At 46.4% G+C, this 18426-nt stretch overlaps 1 pseudogene; it reads right to left on the bottom strand.

The window, feature by feature from the left end:
• LOC133061033 (histone-lysine N-methyltransferase PRDM9-like) overlaps window positions 1-16027 on the bottom strand; it is a 43806-nt pseudogene extending 27779 nt beyond the window's left edge.
• Window positions 16028-18426: the final 2399 nt, after the last annotated feature.

The raw sequence follows: 18426 nt of genomic DNA, 5'->3' as shown, positions 1-18426 counted from the left end.
GTGGGCTGGCCCAGGAGCCAGCTTTTTGAGGGGAGGGGAGGGGAAGGAGAAGCTTTGACCTGTTCAGGCTTCCAGGGGATTCCAGGCCCAGCTCTGGTGGGAGGTGCAGGTGAGAAGCCTCTGCAAGTTTCTGGGGCCCCACCGTTTTTCAGTTGAAGCCCCTCTGCCTGCACCACCCCTAACTCTCCCTTCCGTGGCCCCGTCCACAAGCCACAGAAGATGGGGAGTTTACGTGGCTTCCCTTCCTGTAGGGGAAACGTGTTCTTGAAGAAAGCATGAGAGAAACGGGAAAATAATAGTGCATGGTTATTACTGACACGGTTCATGTAGAGACGCTTCACAAGCCTGGCACATGGAGGGAACTGAGAGCCATTTCCCCGAGTCCTGGAGTTTGCACCCTCCCCCACCGCCCCGTGGCCCACTCTCCCCTTGGTGTCTTCTGGTGACTGGGCGGACTTCAGCCTCCTGAGCCCATTCTGGAAGGATCAGGCCAGGGCAGAGGTCATTCACAGAGGGGAGGGTGTGGTCGAACTTAAGAACCCCACTGCCTCCACTCTGTGTCGAAGCTCAGTTCTGGGTCTAAGCAAGCGTGGCTTCCTAGGGCGGTCACCACCCTCACTCACCGGGGAGGCCCTTGTCTCCACCTTGTCCCCATGTGCAGCCTGGTCACCCCGGGACCCATGCTGTGTGTGCATCTGCTCTGCTCACAGTGCACCCCTTGGTCCATCAGACTTCACTCATGAAAGGGAAGTGTAAGATGAACTATTCCATGGTTAAGAATTTTAAGGTTGTGACAGCATTGACCAGAGCACACGGGCACAGGTATGAGGCCCATGCATAGAGAAGCCACGGTGTGGGCTTCAAGGACCCTCCGTGTGGGGGTGGGATGGGGGCCGGACAGAGATTTCCTGTACACGTGGCTCCAGGCTCTGTTCTTGGCAGGGCGGACGACTGTCAGCACTGCTGGTCTGTGGAGGGGCTCTGGGGCTGCCCAGCTCAGCAGAAATGGCAGTGGTAGGAAGGGAGGTCACCCTCCGTTAGCACCCCTGACCTCACACCACCTCATCAGGGCATCCTAGTGCCTAAACGGCCCCTTCCTCATCTAGCTCTGAAGACCTGGAAGGTGTGGGGGCTGAAGGACAAGCAGAAAACAAAATTCTGTAAAGCAATTATCCTTCCATTAAAAAACAACGAGAGATAAAAAACAAAAAACAAAAAACCCCACAAAGAACAGCAAAGGCGGGGCTTGCATTCTCAGCCAGCCTCTGCCAGATTCTGCCTGTGCTTATGAAAAGACCAAAATGCTGGTGCTCCCACCCCATATCACAGATGAGAATAGAGACATAGAGAGGTTGAGCATCTTGACCCAGCTCACACAGCTGCTGGGGGCAGGGCTGAGAACTGGACCCCTGAGGTCGAATCTGGAGTCCAGATGCCGTGATGGCCCTGAGGGAGTGGCAGAGACCAGACGGCCCATGCTGAGCCAGGCGTGCGCGCGCGCGCACACACACACACACACGCACGTGGCCTTCACCTTTGCAGCTACAGAAGTCAGAGGAAACCAGAGGGCAACCAGGAGAGGCCAAAGGAGAGTCGAGATCTATAAGGAGGAGAGGCCCCACTTCCCAGGAGGCTGGGGAATTCCCTTCCCTGGTGAGTCTGTCTCAAACTCTAGATTCCTCTCCCTGGACCCAGGAACTGACTGTCCAGTGACCTAACTGATTTGGCTCCAGAATGATGCCTTCTGAGGGGTTTAGCTACCACTGGACCCCACTGCTATCAGTAATAAGGGGGGAATGAGTACATAGTCTGGGCTTCAGATTTGTTTGGAGACAAAATTTATTAGGAGTACAAAAAACCATGAAGGCAATTGGCATGAACATCTCCAGAACACTTAAGAAACCCTCTGCTGTTTATCTACCTCCTCTCATGAAAGTGGAAGGTCTATTTAACAAGTAATTCTGTGCTTACCACACTCTTTCTTTAAAATATTTATTATATATTCATCTATTCAGCTGTGCTGTGTCTTAGTTGCAGCATGTGGGAGCTAGTTCCCCAATCAGGTATTGAACATGGGTCTCTGCATTGGAGTCTTGGCCACTGGACTACCTGGGAAGTCTTTTCTCATACTCTTCAGGACAGTAACGGGTCATAGACCTCCTCTGAGGCCCCCTTAGAGCTGAGGCATGGGGTGACTGCACTAATCCTCCTGTGGCTAAGATGTGGTTTGTTGATCATGACTCACTCACACTCCCTGCAAACATAGGGCTACTCCCCTGTGTGTGTCCTCTGGTGTCTGGTGACACTTGATTTCTGACTGAAGCTTTGCCCACACTCCCCGCAAACATAGGGCTTCTCCCCTGTGTGTGTCCTCTTGTGTGTGAGGAGATTGAAGTTCTTACTGAAGCTTCGCCCACACTCCCCACAAACATAGGGCTTCTCCCCTGTGTGTGTCCTCTGGTGTGTGACGAGATGGGTCTTCTGACTGAAGCTTTGCCCACACTCCCCACAAACATAGGGCTTTTCCCCTGTGTGTGTCCTCTGGTGTGTGATGAGGAGGGACTTCCAACTGAAGCATCGCCCACACTCCCTGCAAACATAGGGCTTCTCCCCTGTGTGTGTCCTCTGGTGTCTGATGAAATCTGACTTCTGACTGAAGCTTCGCCCACACTCCCTGCAAACATAGGGCTTCTCCCCTGTGTGTGTCCTCTGGTGTGTGATGAGATTGAAGTTCTTACTGAAGCTTCGCCCACACTCCCCGCAAACATAGGGCTTCTCCCCTGTGTGTGTCCTCTGGTGTGTGATGAGGACTGACTTCTGACTGAAGCTTCGCCCACACTCCCTGCAAACATAGGGCTTCTCCCCTGTGTGTGTCCTCTGGTGTCTGATGAGATGGGACTTCCGATGGAAGCTTAGCCCACACTCCCCGCAAACACAGGGCTTCTCCCCTGTGTGTGTCCTCTCGTGTGTGATGAGACTTGACCTGTCCTTGGAGCCTTGCCCACACTCTCTGTACTTGACTTTTATAATCCCTGAGACCCCTGACCCCATGAGTAATTTGCCTGTGTCCTGTGGATTCAGTTTCTGGCCTGTGCTAGGCTCTTCTGTCATTCTCTCATGCACCCCAGAACCCCCCATTTGTCCTCTGGGTGAGTAGGAAGAGGCCCTTGAAATCCTCTTCAGCCTTATGGTTTTCAGCAAAGGTTGGGGCCTGTCCTTGGCCTCCCAAACCTCAGGTTTGTCACTTGGGCTGTGTGGATCTGAATATTGCTGCTGCTGATTTTGATTGCCTGGGCAGGGATCCTCTGGCTGGAGGAGGTCTCTTTCAGATGGTCTCAGGGGGGTCTGAGAGGGGTGATTGCTTTGGACGTGTTGGCTGAGGAATTTCTGACTGGAGAAGGCCAGAGAGCAGGAGGCACATGGGTGGATCTTGGGCTTTGGTTCTGCTGAAAGAGGAAGCTCTTGGTCAGGTAGCTGGTTTGCCATGGTCAGGCCTGCCCCACTAATCATCTAAGTGTTGACAGTGCACGATTTGTCTCCAATCAAGTGTGTCTGTATTACAGTCCACTTTTCCATTCCATTCTTATTCTCTACATCTACAGAAATCCAGGAAGTTTGTGTCAAGGGCCTTTTCTACATATCACCCAGATAGGGATCTTCCAGCAGCATCAGAGGCAGCATCTCTCCTGATAGAGGTGGATCTGCAGGGACCTTTCCCTGTGTGTAAGTGTCTGAAAAGTCATGTCACAGTAGCCACAGGTATTTACCCTACTGAGAGATAAGAGTTGATGACTTAGGTGGAATCTCCTGAGAGGCTCCCTGTGAGGGGAAAGGGTCTATTAAGTTAGGGGCGCCTGGCCTGGAGCTCTCTGCATATGAGGCAGCACAGGGGGTGGTTAGAGCAGGTGTGAGTAAAGCTGAATTTGAGGCTCCTTGTTCAAAGAGCAGCCTTTGGCCCGATCACTGCAGGAAGTGGGCTTCAGACTGGGTGAGACTGAGCAGCCCAGGTCCCACTGACTACAGGTCTCTGGCTCCCGCTGCCCCAATTGGTTCACAAATTTCTCCTCTCTCAGTTTTCCATAAATCATAAAATAAAGGCATGTCCTTTCTTAAGCCTCACCAGTATTCATACCTCATTTATTTCATTCACTCTAAGTCCATTTAACATGTACTAGGAAGTCCTGTTTAAAAATATATCTCCAGCCAGACTCTTCACACCCTCACTCCCAAGCATCTTCAGCCAGCCCACTCTCCCCTCATGTCTGGCAATGAATTGACCTCTGAAGGGACTCCCCGCTGCTGTCTCTTCCCAAAAGTGAACCAAAGCATCGTCTTAGCACAGAGAACATGGTGCTCGAAGCTGAAAGCCTCGCGGTTGTTCTGTGTCACCCAGGAGGACCCCTGGGGCCTGCACGTGGACACATGTCCTGAGGCTTCCATGTCCCGTCCAACCTCCTTCCTCTCCCTCTGTGCTTCCTCCCGCGACCCCTGGCATGGCCTCTCTTCCCGGCCCTGGGAGTGCGGCACTGGCTGCTCCCCTGCCTGGAATCCTTCCCCGCAGGCGTTATCTCTGCAGAGACCCTACCGCACCGTCCTGCACCACACCCCACCCTCTGCTCACGCTGATTCGAGGCACGTTCCCTGCGCTGGTTTTCCTCAGAGCACTAGCCCCTGTCTGGTATGAAGCCCATGTTGCCCCAGGGCAGTGGTCCTGTCTGTTTCGGTGCGTGGAGCCCTGTCTGGCACAGAGTATGAACTCACATGACAACAAACTGGAACAGTAACTGAATGCACATCACTGTACATGTGTCGCTTAGAAATGGGAGGAAATGAGGAAGAAACAGGTAAAGGGCATAGAACTGGTAGGTGCTAGAAAACTTGCTTTTTGCTTCTAAGCCTTTCAGCAGAAGGTGATGTTACATATTTTTTGCATGAAATATTAAAAATTAGAACTAACATTTTTAATATAAAAAATTTTCCTAATAATCATATGAAAAGAATCAAATTCTGAGGCATTTTAATTGCGACTCGACTGACTTTGGACTGGATTATACTCTGCTTCAGAATTGGCCCAGGGAGGCCACCCAGGATGGAGTGGGGCACTGGAAGATGGGTGGCACTCACCTATCCCAGCCGGCAGCTTGCTCTTCCCCCTGCTGTCCTGCTTGATGCCAAGGTCCTGGCCATACTCGTCCCCATACCAGACCAGCAGCTCACAGCCCGGCCTGACCACCTGGCAGGTTCGGTAGAAGATCTGCCCGTGATACTGGATGGCCACCAGGTTCTGCTCCTCATCGTCCCGGGCACAGTTCACATACCTGGGGTCAAGGCCAGGAAAGGGAAAGAAACCTCAGGTGATGAGTGCCCTCCACTCTCAAACCATGCCCGGCTCCTTGTCTTCCACCTCTGAGGCTGCCCCTCATGGGGACCTTCTGTTCACACCTTCGACCAGACCATGTGAATTCCCATTTCCAGATCCTGTTTCTGGTCCTCGTCCTGGCTGGAATGCTTTTCTCTCCTTATCTAACTAGCCATTTTCCAGAGCTCAGTTCCAGACTCATTTCCACCTGGACTGTCCGTGAGGCTGGTGACCTCCAGCTCCTCTAAACTCTGAATTAAGTTCTCTTTCATCCACAGGACTTGGTGCTCCTTGGCTAGCACGCAGCCCTCAGCACTCACCCCAGCCTGCCTTCTCTCCCAAGGCTTTCCTCCAATCTCCCCATGTGTATCCAGGGTCATATTCACTTGCCCACCCCCACCGACAGAAACTTGGAGAGAGCTCTGAGATAGGGAACAGTAATAGTTTATTCACTGTCTGCCTGCCCTGATGAAAGGAGAGGCCCTCAGAGAACAGCCCTGCTCAAGACCATCCTGCCCCCCATTCCTTCCGAGGCCTCAGGGCCCACTTATCACTGGAACCAAGCCTGAGGAGGTTGTTGCCCACATAGAGCCAAGGTCTCCTGTGTTAGGTTACCCTGGCGCTGTGCAGTTACTCAAAGGTAGAAAAATTAAGGTTACTGTTCCTAAAATCAATTGGCTAATGTCTGTCTGCAGTATGTTCTCCAAAAGGACATGGGTTGTGTGATCTGCTTCAGTAACAAAGTTCACTGTCTAAACTGAAATGTAAAGTGCTGGGTAAGTGTCAATTAAGTGAGTTACAGTGTTCCTGGTGAATCTAGACTCCTCAAGTTGTTTTCAAATCCCCCAGTTTTGTTCAGCACATAGACTTGTATCTTAACGGCACATGCTATATTTTTATTTCCTTCTTTCTAATGTCTTTTGAAATGAAAGAGCATGATATGGAGGGAAAAGAGGAAAGAAGATGTGAAAGCTATTGAGGGACCCGGGTTGAGAAGGAAAGGGGTATGGGATTGAGGGAGTATCATGTCTACACACTGCAGACTCACTGCACTCACCTCATCCAGTTGGCCCAAGACGTGTCCTTTCCATCCACATACTCGTAGCAGTTTCTCCCTTTGGTGATCTGAGTGTCAGAAAAAGAGTTACAAGCTTTCCTCTCTCTCTCTCTTTTTTTTTGGTAGGAAGCAATAGAAGAGCTATTTCCCTCTGCAGTCATTGGTGCTCTTCAGCCTGCATGGATTCAACTGCCAGTCGGACCACACGGTAAGCTCCTTACTCATCATTCCAAGTCTGAGTCTCTTGGTTCATTGAAGGCAAGGGCTCCACAAGGGAGGAGTCACTTCTGTGTGCCTGTACTACTGTGCTCCCACCTCTCCTCTGACCTTTAGATAGAAGTCTTGTCTGGACACTGTGTTCCCACCTCTCCTCTGACCTTTGGATAGGAGTCCTCCGTGTCTGTACACTGTGGTCCCACCTCTCCTCTGACCTTTAGATAGAGGTCCTGTGTGTCTGTACACTGTGTTCCCACCTCTCCTCTGACCTTTAGATAGAGGTCCCGTGTGTCTGTACACTGTGTTCCCACCTCTCCTCTGACCTTTGGATAGAAGTCCTCTGTGTCTGTACACTGTGGTCCCACCTCTCCTGTGATCTTTAGATAGAGGTCTGTGTGCCTGTACACTGTGTTCCCACCTCTCCTCTGACCTTTGGATAGAAGTCCTGTGTGTCTGTACACTGTGTTCCCACCTCTCCTCTGACCTTTGGATAGAGGTCCTGTGTGTCTGTACACTGGTCCCACCTCTCCTCTGACCTTTAGATGGAAGTCCTGTGTTCACACCAGCAGACACAGTACACAGGGCTGACTGTGTCATTGCCAACTGTGTTATCACCATCTGCGTCCTCGCATGTAGACATGAAGTACCCCCCACCACACACTAGTGATTAGAGACCAGAGGACAGGGAAACAGGGGTGCTTCTCACCAGCCAGGAGTACCCATTGTTGGCGGCCTCTTCATCATCTGTGATCTGGCCCTCATAGGGGCCAAAGTGCAGGCCCCGCGGCAGATCGGACACCTCGTTCCACACTCCAAGCCCAGCGTCAGGGATGCCTGACAGTCTGATGCTTAACCCAGGGGGCAGAGTGAGGGCTGAGCGGTTGGCATGCCCCTTTTCCACTGCACAGTCCTTTACAAAGGTTGGGGGCCCATGGGCAGCACAGCTGTCGATGAAGAAGTTCTGACACTCCTCACAATCTGGAGGTGAGAACAGGGAAGAGGGGAGGTATAGTGACATTGTTGGTCGTAAAGACCTTCAGAAAGAACTAGGGCACTCATGGCATTTGGCCTCAATCCTGCACCCCAAGTCATAGAGGAAGGGGATGACTGGGGGACCAAATGGTGAGGTGAGGTTAGTGGACCAAGGCCTCGTAGCCGCTTCTCCGTGAGTGGGCCAGCGGGGTCACTCACAGAGGTAGTCGTCATCCTGGGGCTCGCTGACCTCTTGGTACACGTGGCCCTTTCTTTCTCGTAGACTGTACCTCTTTACTCCAGTCTCCTTTCTTCTGAGTTCTAAGATGGAGAACAGAAGCTAAGCAAGGCTGGTGGGGTCTGGGGAGTTAGTCCCTGTTTTATCGGAAAGTGTGAGATCTCCTACCTGTCCATCTATACACTTTGTTAAAACTTGCTTACATGTAGTTTTCAAACTTTTACTTTTGTAATTTTATGTTTTATTGTTACATTATTTATTTCTTGGCCACTTATGTGGCCAAGGGATCTTAGTTCCCTGACCAGAAATGGAACCCACACCTCTTGCAGTGGAAGCGTGGTTCCCTTAACCACTTAACCCCCAGGAAGTCCCTTCTCTATACTTTGTTTCTTCTCCCTTTAACTACTGGTTCAGGAGACTGAGGCTCCACCCTGACCACAGATGCCCAGTTTAGTGATAGCGTCCTGCACTTCCTGTTGGTAGGTTTAACTTCCCAACCTTCCTATTTAGGAAATAGTTCACTGACACATCTACTCAGAAAATACGTGTTAAGGGCACATGACAGGTAAGGCATTGAGCAGAGGTCTAGGCATAAACACTAACAAAGCATGGTCCCTATCTTCACAGCTGGATTTATTGAACTACTTGTAGGTGTCAGACTTTTGCATTTAATGTAAGGTTTTCAAGCACTGTATGAGTTATGTATCCTCATCTTCACTTTACAGATAGCAATCAGGACCTCAGAAAATGTATAAGATTCCCCAAGGCCCCAGTGCTAACTTCATGTCTCAGACCAGTCCAGCTTAAACCCACACCTACCCAAATTCCATGCCACACACCCAGGCCATACTTATTAGTTTTCCTACAGGGATTAGAGGAACTAATTAGAGGAACTCCCCAAATTTTCTCTTACCGACTTTTTGTCTGGGGTGCTGTCCAGGGGTCCTTGCTTTTCTGGGAGGGGGCACTTGCTTGGAGCCACTTGTCTTCAGCAATTTTGCTGCTCCTGGCAATTCCTTCAAACTAGATTCCTTACTTAATGATGCCCTGGACATTCCCTTCCATGTGAGTAAAAGACAACATGCATCTCTTTAGTTCTTTAGGACTTTATGAAGTGTTTTCACATGCATGACTTTAGTTAATACTTTGACAATTCTTGGACATACCTGGTGGAGGGTGGGTCTGAACACTGGAGTGAAAAAAAGGACCTAAGTGGGTAGTGAATCAAAACTAGAATTCATATCTTAAGGTTCTTTCCCTTCAACTTTCTGCATAAAAGTGAGAACAAGGCAGAGAGAATAGCTGGAGGTCAGGGAAAGAAGAGGGTAAGGGCTCATAGAGAAATATGGGGGTTTTCTATTAATTAGTGGAGCTTTGATGGACTAGGAAGTATGGAAAATTACAGAGGGACAAAACACAACCGGAAAATAAGGTGACAAAGCAGTGAGATTGAGAAGAGAAAAGATGATCAGCAGAAACACATTTAGACAATAAAGAAAATGAGCTGAAAGTTGCAGGTTACCATGTCCTAGAGACAATGTTTGGAATCAAAGTAGCTGGTCTCATCAATTCTGCTTGAACAAGGCTGTACAACTAGCTGATTCTCCTCAGTTTCCTGATGCATAAATTGGTATACATTCTAATTTTTAATGTTACAGTGGACATGAAATTTAATACCATTTCAAGAAATCATTGTGTGAGCTATTTAATACAGTATGAATGTGAGCGTACATCCCTGCCATCAATTTATCCCTTCAACTGCCTCTGTATTTGAGGTCTAGCTCACAGATACTATCTTCAGCATTCTTTGACCTTCCTTCTTCTAGATGAATGTTTAAATGTGGAGACAGTCATTCATAAAACATTCAGGGGGCCCTCAGGGGCTTTGAGCTGGGCCTGGACTTCTGAGAATTAACGGGTATGGGCTAGGCTCTCAAAGCTCACAACACAGGGGTAGGCTAAACAAATGATTCCAAACAGGAGAGTTGCCTCATCAGAGCTCAGGAGAAGGACTTGTTACTCCCTCCTGCAAGAATAAGCATTTGAAATGATGCCCAGATGATGAGTTTCTACTCAAAAGTGGGTAATCTATGTGAAGTCCTTCAGTTATTTTCTTATTTGTTGCTTTTCAGTCATAAACCTGAGGCTTGTCAGGGCTGCAAGTTGCTTCTTCTTATTGGTGTGGGAGGTTCTGAGGTAGGGATCCTATTGCCTTCTTTATCTTGGACCGTCCACTCTAGAAACTGCCCAACATATCCTTAAGCTTCCCTTAGTCAGATGTCTTAGCATATCCCTCCCTAGCACAGCACAAAAGAACTGAAGTTGAAAACATCTCTCAGATGAATGATATAAAGATTTATGAATAAACTTCATAGAACTATGGAAGTTTTAATCAGTTTGTAAGGGGTTTAGAGAACATGCTTTGGATTAGATTGCACTACCAGTGATACTGTGATCTCAGGCATATAATCAAACAGTTTTTACCTCATTTTTTTTTTATCTATAATGGTGATAGCTATATACCTACTTATAGGTACTGTAGGATTGTTTTAAGGTTTAAGTAAGTTTATTCACATAAAATGCTTAAAGTCTGAAATATTATGAAAATAATGTAACAACAGAACAGCCTACTACTGTTGTTGTTCTTACTAACTGTAAAGATGGTGATGATGTCAGACAATGTGCTAAAGATTCAGGGCAGGAAGGCAGCCGTCTCCAGGATCTCTGTGTTTTCTCCTATTCTCACCTGTGACTGGATCCATGAGGAGGATATTTTGGCAACAGGATTTGGGAAATACTCACCTTCTGGTGTTTACTGTGCTTTACTCTGAAGGCCATCGAACAAAGTTTACCTAAAAAATGATGAGAATCAGTGTTTTGGTTGGTAAATGTTTCCAAACTCTGGGCATTCTAATTAAGGACACATAATTCTGAGGCAGAGAGTGACAAGGACAAGGATTACCAAAGGAGAAATGAAAAATGATTTCTGTATCATCAACTTCTATGCTTCCACTGGGAGCATTACATAATTTTCTTAAAATTAAAAAAAAAATGAAACTTCATCTGTGCCTCATCTGATGTCCATAAAGTATCTAATAAATTTACTAGCCTTTCATGACAAAAATATTCAACAAAGTAGAAATAGAAGGAAGTGGCTGCAATATAATAAAGGTCATATATGAAAAGTCTACCTCTAACATCTTAGTCATCAGTGAAAACCTGAAAACTTCTAAGATCCAGAAAACAGGGGGCGGTCCTAAGATGGCGGAGGAATAGGACGGGGAGACCAATTTCTCCTCCACAAATTCAATGTAAGATCCAGAAAACAAGGCAAGGATGCCCATTGTCAACATTTCTATTAACCATAATATTAGAAGTCCTAGCCAGGGCTTTAGGTTAGGAATGGAAACAAAAGGCTTCCATTTGGAAAGAAAGAAGCAAAATTATGTCTGTTCACAGAGGACATGATTTTATGTACAGAAAAATCTTTAAAATTCCACACACACAAAAAAACCTGCACAGAAAGTTGCATGGTACAAAATCAACATTCAAATATCTTTCCCTGCATGAACAATGACCATTCCAAAAAGGGAAATAAGAAAATAATCCTATTTATTTTTTATTTTTTTAAAGCTATAGTCAAGAGCTAAATTTAAATTTTAAAAATATATTTGTTTTTATTTATTTATTTGTGCTGGGTCTTTGTTGCGGCATGTGGGATCTAGTTCCCTGACCAGGGACTGAACCCAAGTTCTCTGCATTGGGAGTGTGGAGTCTTAGCCACTGGACCCCCAGAGAAGTCCCAATAATCTCATTTATAATAGCATCAAAAAGAATGAAATAATTGGGTGTAAACTTAAGGAGATGAAAGACTTATACATTGAAAACTATAAAGTATTGCTGAAAGGAATCTGACATAAGTAAATAGAAAGGCAGCTCATGTTTGTGGATTTGGAGACTGAATATTATTAAGCTGTTCATACTACCCAAAGCAATTTAAAGATTCAATGCAATTCTTATCAAAATCCCAATGGAATTTTTTTCTGGTATAGAAAATCCATCCTACAGTTAATCTGGAATCTCAGAGAACCCAAATAGGCAAAACAACCTTAGAAAGAACAGCAAAGCTGGAGGCCTCTGATTTCAGAACATGTTTCAAAGGTACAGTGACCAAAAGAGTGCAGTTTTGGCATAAAGCATGTGCTTAGTCTCTCAGTGGTATTGACTCTTTGTGACCTTTTGGACTGTAGCCCACCAGGCTCATCTATCCAGGGGATTTCTCAGGCAAGAATACTGGAGGGGGTTGCCATTTCCTTCTCCAGAGGATCTTCTTAACCCAAGGATTGAACCCGTATCTCCCGTGTTTCCTGCATTGAAGGCAGATTCTTCACCTGCTGAGCCACTGAGGAAGCCCGCTGGCATAAAGACAGACATGTCAATCAATGGAACAGAATAGACAGCCAGAAATAAACAGAAATACACTCTTGGAAACATGGTTTAATGATCTTCATCAAAGGTGTTAGGACAACAGGGAAAGTTTAATCCCTATAACAAGTGGTGCTGAGGAAACAAAATATCCATATGCAAAATAATGAAGATCTTACATCATGAAGAAAAATCAACTCAGAATGGGTTAAAGACCTAAATGCAAGACTTGATAAGACTCTTAGAGGAAAACAAGTGTGAAGCTTCATGACACTGAATCAGCAATGATTTCTTAGACATGGTACCAAGTGCACAAGTATTAGTAACAAAGTAAAAATAGACAAATGAGATTACATTAACCTTAAAACATCTGTGCAGCAAAGGACACAGTGAACAGAGTGAAAAGGCCACCTACAGGATGGTAGAAAATGTTTGTAAAATATGTATCTGATAAGGGGTTAATAAGCATACAACAATATGAAGCCTACCTATAAGCCAGGAAGAGAACTTGATTGACCATGATGGCACCCTGATATAAAATTTCCATGCTCCAGAATTGTAAGAAAACAAATTTCTGTGGTTTAAGGCAAGCAGTCTGTTTTGTTATGGCAGCCTGGGCTGACTAACACAGTGGGAGAAGGAATTGAATAGACATTTCTCCAAAGAAGATACACAAATGGCCAACAAACATATGAAAAGATGCTCAATATTACTAATCAATAGAGAAATACAAATTAAAAGCACAATGGAAATTATCTCATACCTTCTGTGATGGGCCATATGAATAAGAAGACAATAGCAAGTTTGTTAAGGATGTGGAGAAATTGGAACCCTTATACACTATTGTTGGAAATGTAAAATGTTGCAATCTTCATAGAAAACAGTATGGAGTGTCCTCAGAAAATTAGAACTGCTGTATGATCTAGCAATCCAACTCAAGAGTATATTTCTATAAAAAATTGAAAGCAAGATCTTGAATAAATAGTGTGCATGTCTATGGTCATTGCAGCATTATTTCCAGTTGGTGAGATGTGGAAGCAATCTAAATGTTCATTGGTAGGTAAACAGATAAAGATTATATATAAGATATATCTTATATCTGTTATATACACATGGACACAATGGAATGTTTTTAAGCCTTAAAAAAGAATTCTGTCATATGCTACATCATGGATGGGCCTTGATGATATTATGCCAAGTGAAATGAACCAATCAAAAAAGACAAATATTGCCTGATTCCACTTCTATGAGGTATCTAAGTTAATCAAATCCATGGAAACAGAAAATATAATCATGGTTGCCAAGGGCTATGAGGATGAAGGATTGGAGAATAGTTGTTCAGTGGGTTAGGGCTTCAGTCATGCAAGATGGAACATTTCTACAGATTTGTTGTACAGCAGTGTGTATACATATCCCCAGTGGCTCAGCGGTAAAAAATCCGCCTGCAATGCAGGAGATGCAACAGATGCAGGTTTGATCTCTGGGTTGGGAAGATCACCTGGAGGAGGAAATGGCAACCCAGTCCAGGATTCTTGCCTGGAGAATCCCATGGACAGAGGAGCCTGGTGGGTTACAGTCCGTGGGTACACAAAGAGTCAGACACAACTGAGCAATTAACATTATGGCTACTAACACTAATGTGTACATAGTTAGCAACAGTGTACCATACACTCAGAAATTGTTAAGAAGGTAAGTTAAGATGTGCAGAGGTATGGTGAACTGTGGACTATGTTTTCCCTATAAAGAATCTCTCTTCATGTGAAAACCTTTGCAGACAACCAAATGTTTGGTTTTCATGTCCCTTTCACTAGTTTTAATAACCTAAGGGAATAGAAGGACTTCCCTGGTGGCACAGTGGATGAAAAATCTGCCTGCCAATGCAGAGCACACAGGTTCGATGGCTGGTCCAGGAAGATTCCACTTTTTGCGGGGCAACTAAACCTGTGTGTCACAAACTACTGAGCCTGCATGTGCTCTGCAACGAGAAGCCACTCACCGCAACCAGAGAAAGCCCGTGCACAGCCACGAAGACCCAGTGCAGCCAAAACTGAATAAATAATTTTAAAAAATCTGGGAGAACAGAAATTCATAGGTGGAGAATCATAGAACTATCTAAACTGTTTTCTCCAGTCTAGGAAGATTAACTCTTCTAACCTGTTTGAGCAGCAGAAGAGGAAGTGAGTTGCTCACTTCTATTTTATAATGAGTGTACTTCATTTTATTTACCTGACGCTGTCTCTGGTTAGTGAAATATGGGAAAGATCAGGGAGAATAAATAGTTCTCTCAAACTCTTTCCCAGAATTAAAACAAAGAATTAGTTTAACCTTAGGGTTAGAATATTATGTGGTATTGTTTTATATACATACATAAATAATGTATCTTGACATAATATGTTAATCATTTCCTCTTCCAAGAGATTTAATCCAATAACCAAATTATTATGATGTTAGTATTAAATCTCTTTGGTGAATTTATAGTCTAAGGTTTCTTTAATTGCCTTTTACTAAGAATGTTTAGCAAAAATAATTCTTTTTAAAAAGAATGATAAATTTTAACCATAAAACTTTTGAGAATTACACTGGAAAACCTATACATTCATCTTCATTCAGGCTCATGTCAATATTCGGCCACAACCACTTAGGAATGCTGAAAATTATGTTTTCTTTGCTCATGGCTGAGATGTAGTTGAGACCTAAGCCCAGGCTGGTTTCAGGAAGACACCTCCAAATCCTCCTGGCCCCTCACCTTGCTGCCTTGGTGTCCATTCTTCATCAGAATCCTCAGTGTCATCTACCTGGGGTTTGATGAGCTGCCTGCGGTGATGCATGAAAGCTGGTCGAGTGGCTCTGAAACCTGGAAAGAAGCAAAATATTTGTCCTAAGAAGGAGGAACAAAGCACAGAAGCAATGCGAAGAGCCACAAAGTCAGGGAATCAGTAGGATGGGCTGGGGGAATCTAGAACAAGGCAAGAGGTGAGCTCTGCACTGCAGGGTCAACCTCCCTTTGGTACAAAACTGTAAACATTTCCTTCAGGTTAGTCTCCACACAAAAGGGAACTGTGAGCAGATGAAGCCACCTAAGAGAGGGCCAAGTGAACACTGAGGGTGAAGACCTGTTTCATGTTTCCCAGGCTCACAGGTACCCAGCACCTCCTGTTACCTATAGCAATCAGCGCTTCATAGTTTCTTTTCACATTCCTATATCGGATTTTTTCCCATTCTCCCATCTCTTCCCATTCTTCCTTGGAGAAGTATATGGAGATGTCTTTGAAAGCATCTTTGGCCTAAGGAAAATAATAGATTTCATCAGTGATTTACTAATTTAAGTTAGACCTTAGAGCTGAGCCTTCTCCTCCACCTTTTGAGCAGGGAGTAGCCTGAAACTACTGGATGGTCTGTGTGAGACAGGGATGAAGACTTTCCTCCCCAACTGTGTCCTGCTTAACTGAACAAACACTGAGCGTTTTCTTAACTCTCCCTGGACACAGAGCAGTTGATGAATCTAGTGTACTCTTTTGTCCCACTCCCCCCCAACCATCTCAGACAGGACCAGGCATTCCCATCCTGTGTACAGTCACAGGGAAGTTCACTCAGCTGCCCAGGCAAGCAGTCTGTGGTGCTTCAGGGACCAGCGCCATGTCCTTCCGATAGAGCTGGCTTACAGCCCAGCTTTGCCGCCTCCGCCTCTCACCGTGGGCTTCTGCTCTGTTCTCCCGGCATCTCCCTCAGTGCTTTCCTCTTGAGACCTGTTGGGCCTCATGGCCATTGGAGTGCTCAAGGCCAAGGTGCCTGTGAAAGAAGAAGGTGCTGAGACAGCCCAGACCACTGTCCAGAGCCTGGTCTGTCTTCCTTGGGCGGAGTGTCTAGGGCAGGAAGGTGAGGGGAAAGTCAGGGTGAGGGTATTGGTGGGATGGAGGGATCCTGACTAGCTATGACAGACCAGCCTAATGTGAACTAGATTTGGTTTCTTTGGATCCCCTATAATTCAGCCCCTCTGTGGAAAGGCACTGGGAGGGACGTGTCTGTGGGTGACGGAGGGATTCCTGAGGAGACCTGGAAAACCCTAACTGCTGGCCTGGGGTCAGGCTGAAATCAGGGCTCTGTTCCAGTGCAGGAGAGGGACTATTTCTCCAAGAAGGGTTTTGAGGATCTCTGCCTGGGGACTCAGACAAATCTGGGCATAACGTGGGTTCTATATCTAAGGGACAGGTCACTTGGTTTGAGGAGATCTGGGTCCCACGGGCTGAAGGAACTGGGATCCTTACACAGAGGGGACTGGGGATCTTTTGGCTGATGTAGAATGCACAGGGTGAGAGAACTTTGGATCTTTGAGGCTGAGGAAATCAGGGGTTTCTTATTAAGGCGCTTTAGGTCTCCAACAGGCAGGACAGTTGGGGTCTTGAGGACAAAGAGCTTTAAGAGCTCCCAGGCTGAGGTATTCAGGGTCTCCGAGGTTAAGGAAATTTGGTCTCCCTGCGGGTGCTATTTTTAGGGTGCCTCAGGCTGAGGGGAACAGGGGTTACTCTAGGTATTTGAGGGTCGCAGCACTAGGGGATTCGGTGTTTCTGCCGGTGAAGGGACTTGTAGTCCTGAAGCTGATGAGACACAAGCTTCCTTCAGATCAGGATTCAGGTTCCTCAACGCTGACGGGATTTGGGGCCTCTCACCCTGGAATTTGAAGCCGTCAGGCTAAGGATTTATGAGGGTTGTGCAGGGTGCGTTCCTGTCAGTCTGCCCGCTGTCTTGCGGCGCTGCCCAACCCGACCTGGGGCGCACTAGTAGCTCGGCGACGTCCAGTTCTCCCGCGCTGAGGCGAAGCGAAGGGCCACCGGCCGCCCTCTACCCTTGTCAGGCACGAGCGACCAATCGGCGTTGCGACCGAGGCAGTCTGGCCAATAGGCCCCGGGAGTGTGCGGAGTGCGATGGAGGCCCCGCCCCACCGCTCGGGGATTGGCTGCTCTGGGGGCGTGTCTGTCAGGAAGCCTCCAGCGCGCAGGCGCATCTTGGCAGTTTTCTTGGCTTGTTTTCAGGCATGGCCTCTTAGGCCTGGATCCTCAAGTGAGCGGGTTGTCCTCAGGCTGGATGTTTCCTTCCAGTGCCCTCAACTAGAACTCGGCTCCACCAGATTGTAGTCGTGCTCCCGGACTTCCTCCTAGGCCCATCTGTGCGCTACCTTGTCAAATCCAGTTTTGGCAAGAACTCTATGTGATGACTACTGTATTACTCAGAGGAAAATGGTGTAATTAACTAAATTCTGATGAGACACAGGATAAACAACATATGGTCAAAGATTTAAATGCAAGGTATGAAATAAGTATGTTAGAAAAAACGTGGAGGATTTTAAACCTCAAAGTAGAAGTGGCACTGATGAGTCATCTGTATATTTAATGTAGGTATTAAAAGCCTTCAGAAATGAGGTATAAATAAAACCTTAAAGCCTTGCAAGTGTTTTCTGTAAAACGAGGCATCGAACTGGAGGACAAAGGATCCAGAGAGCTGAGTTTGCTTGACACCTACTGGCTTCACAAGGTAAAATAGGGACACTGTTTCTGGCTCTTAGCTAGATTTGCTCACAGAAAAAGAACGTGATTTCCATGTATTGGAAGCAAGACAACTGACCGTAGAATTAGCATCAAGTGGTGGTTGGAAGTCTGGATGGAGAAATGTTACCAGGAAAGTGAGTTTACCTCTTGGTGGTTGTTGAGCCAGAAGATACAACCCAGCCAAAGCTCATGGGAAGGAAAAGTGTATTACTTGCAGAACTATGGAGAACACCATGGAGCTTTCCAGAGCAGTATCTCTCTAAACTGCAAAGTTGGGGAAGCTTTAATCTATGGGTACAGGCATGTTCAGGCTTTAATGGTGGCTCAGACAGTAAACAATTTGCCCATAGCAGAAGACGCGGATTCAATCCCTAAGTGGGGAAGATCCCCAGAGGAGGGCGTGGCAGTCCACTCCAGTATTCTTGCCTGGAGAATCCAATGGACAGAGGAGCCTGGTGGTCCATGGGGTTGCAAAGAATCAGACATGAGTATGTGACTAACATATTAACTTTACAGGCATGTTCATTAAGGGATTTGGGCTGTGGCAGACTCCAAGCTTCAGTTGATTAAAGTCTTGAGGGTTAGAACTAGATACAATCAGCATCCCTTACATTCC

The sequence above is a fragment of the Dama dama genome, chromosome 8 (genome assembly GCF_033118175.1).
Source record: "Dama dama isolate Ldn47 chromosome 8, ASM3311817v1, whole genome shotgun sequence".
In the NCBI taxonomy this organism is placed as follows: Eukaryota; Metazoa; Chordata; class Mammalia; order Artiodactyla; family Cervidae; genus Dama; species Dama dama.
This window is presented reverse-complemented; position numbering and strand designations above follow the sequence as displayed.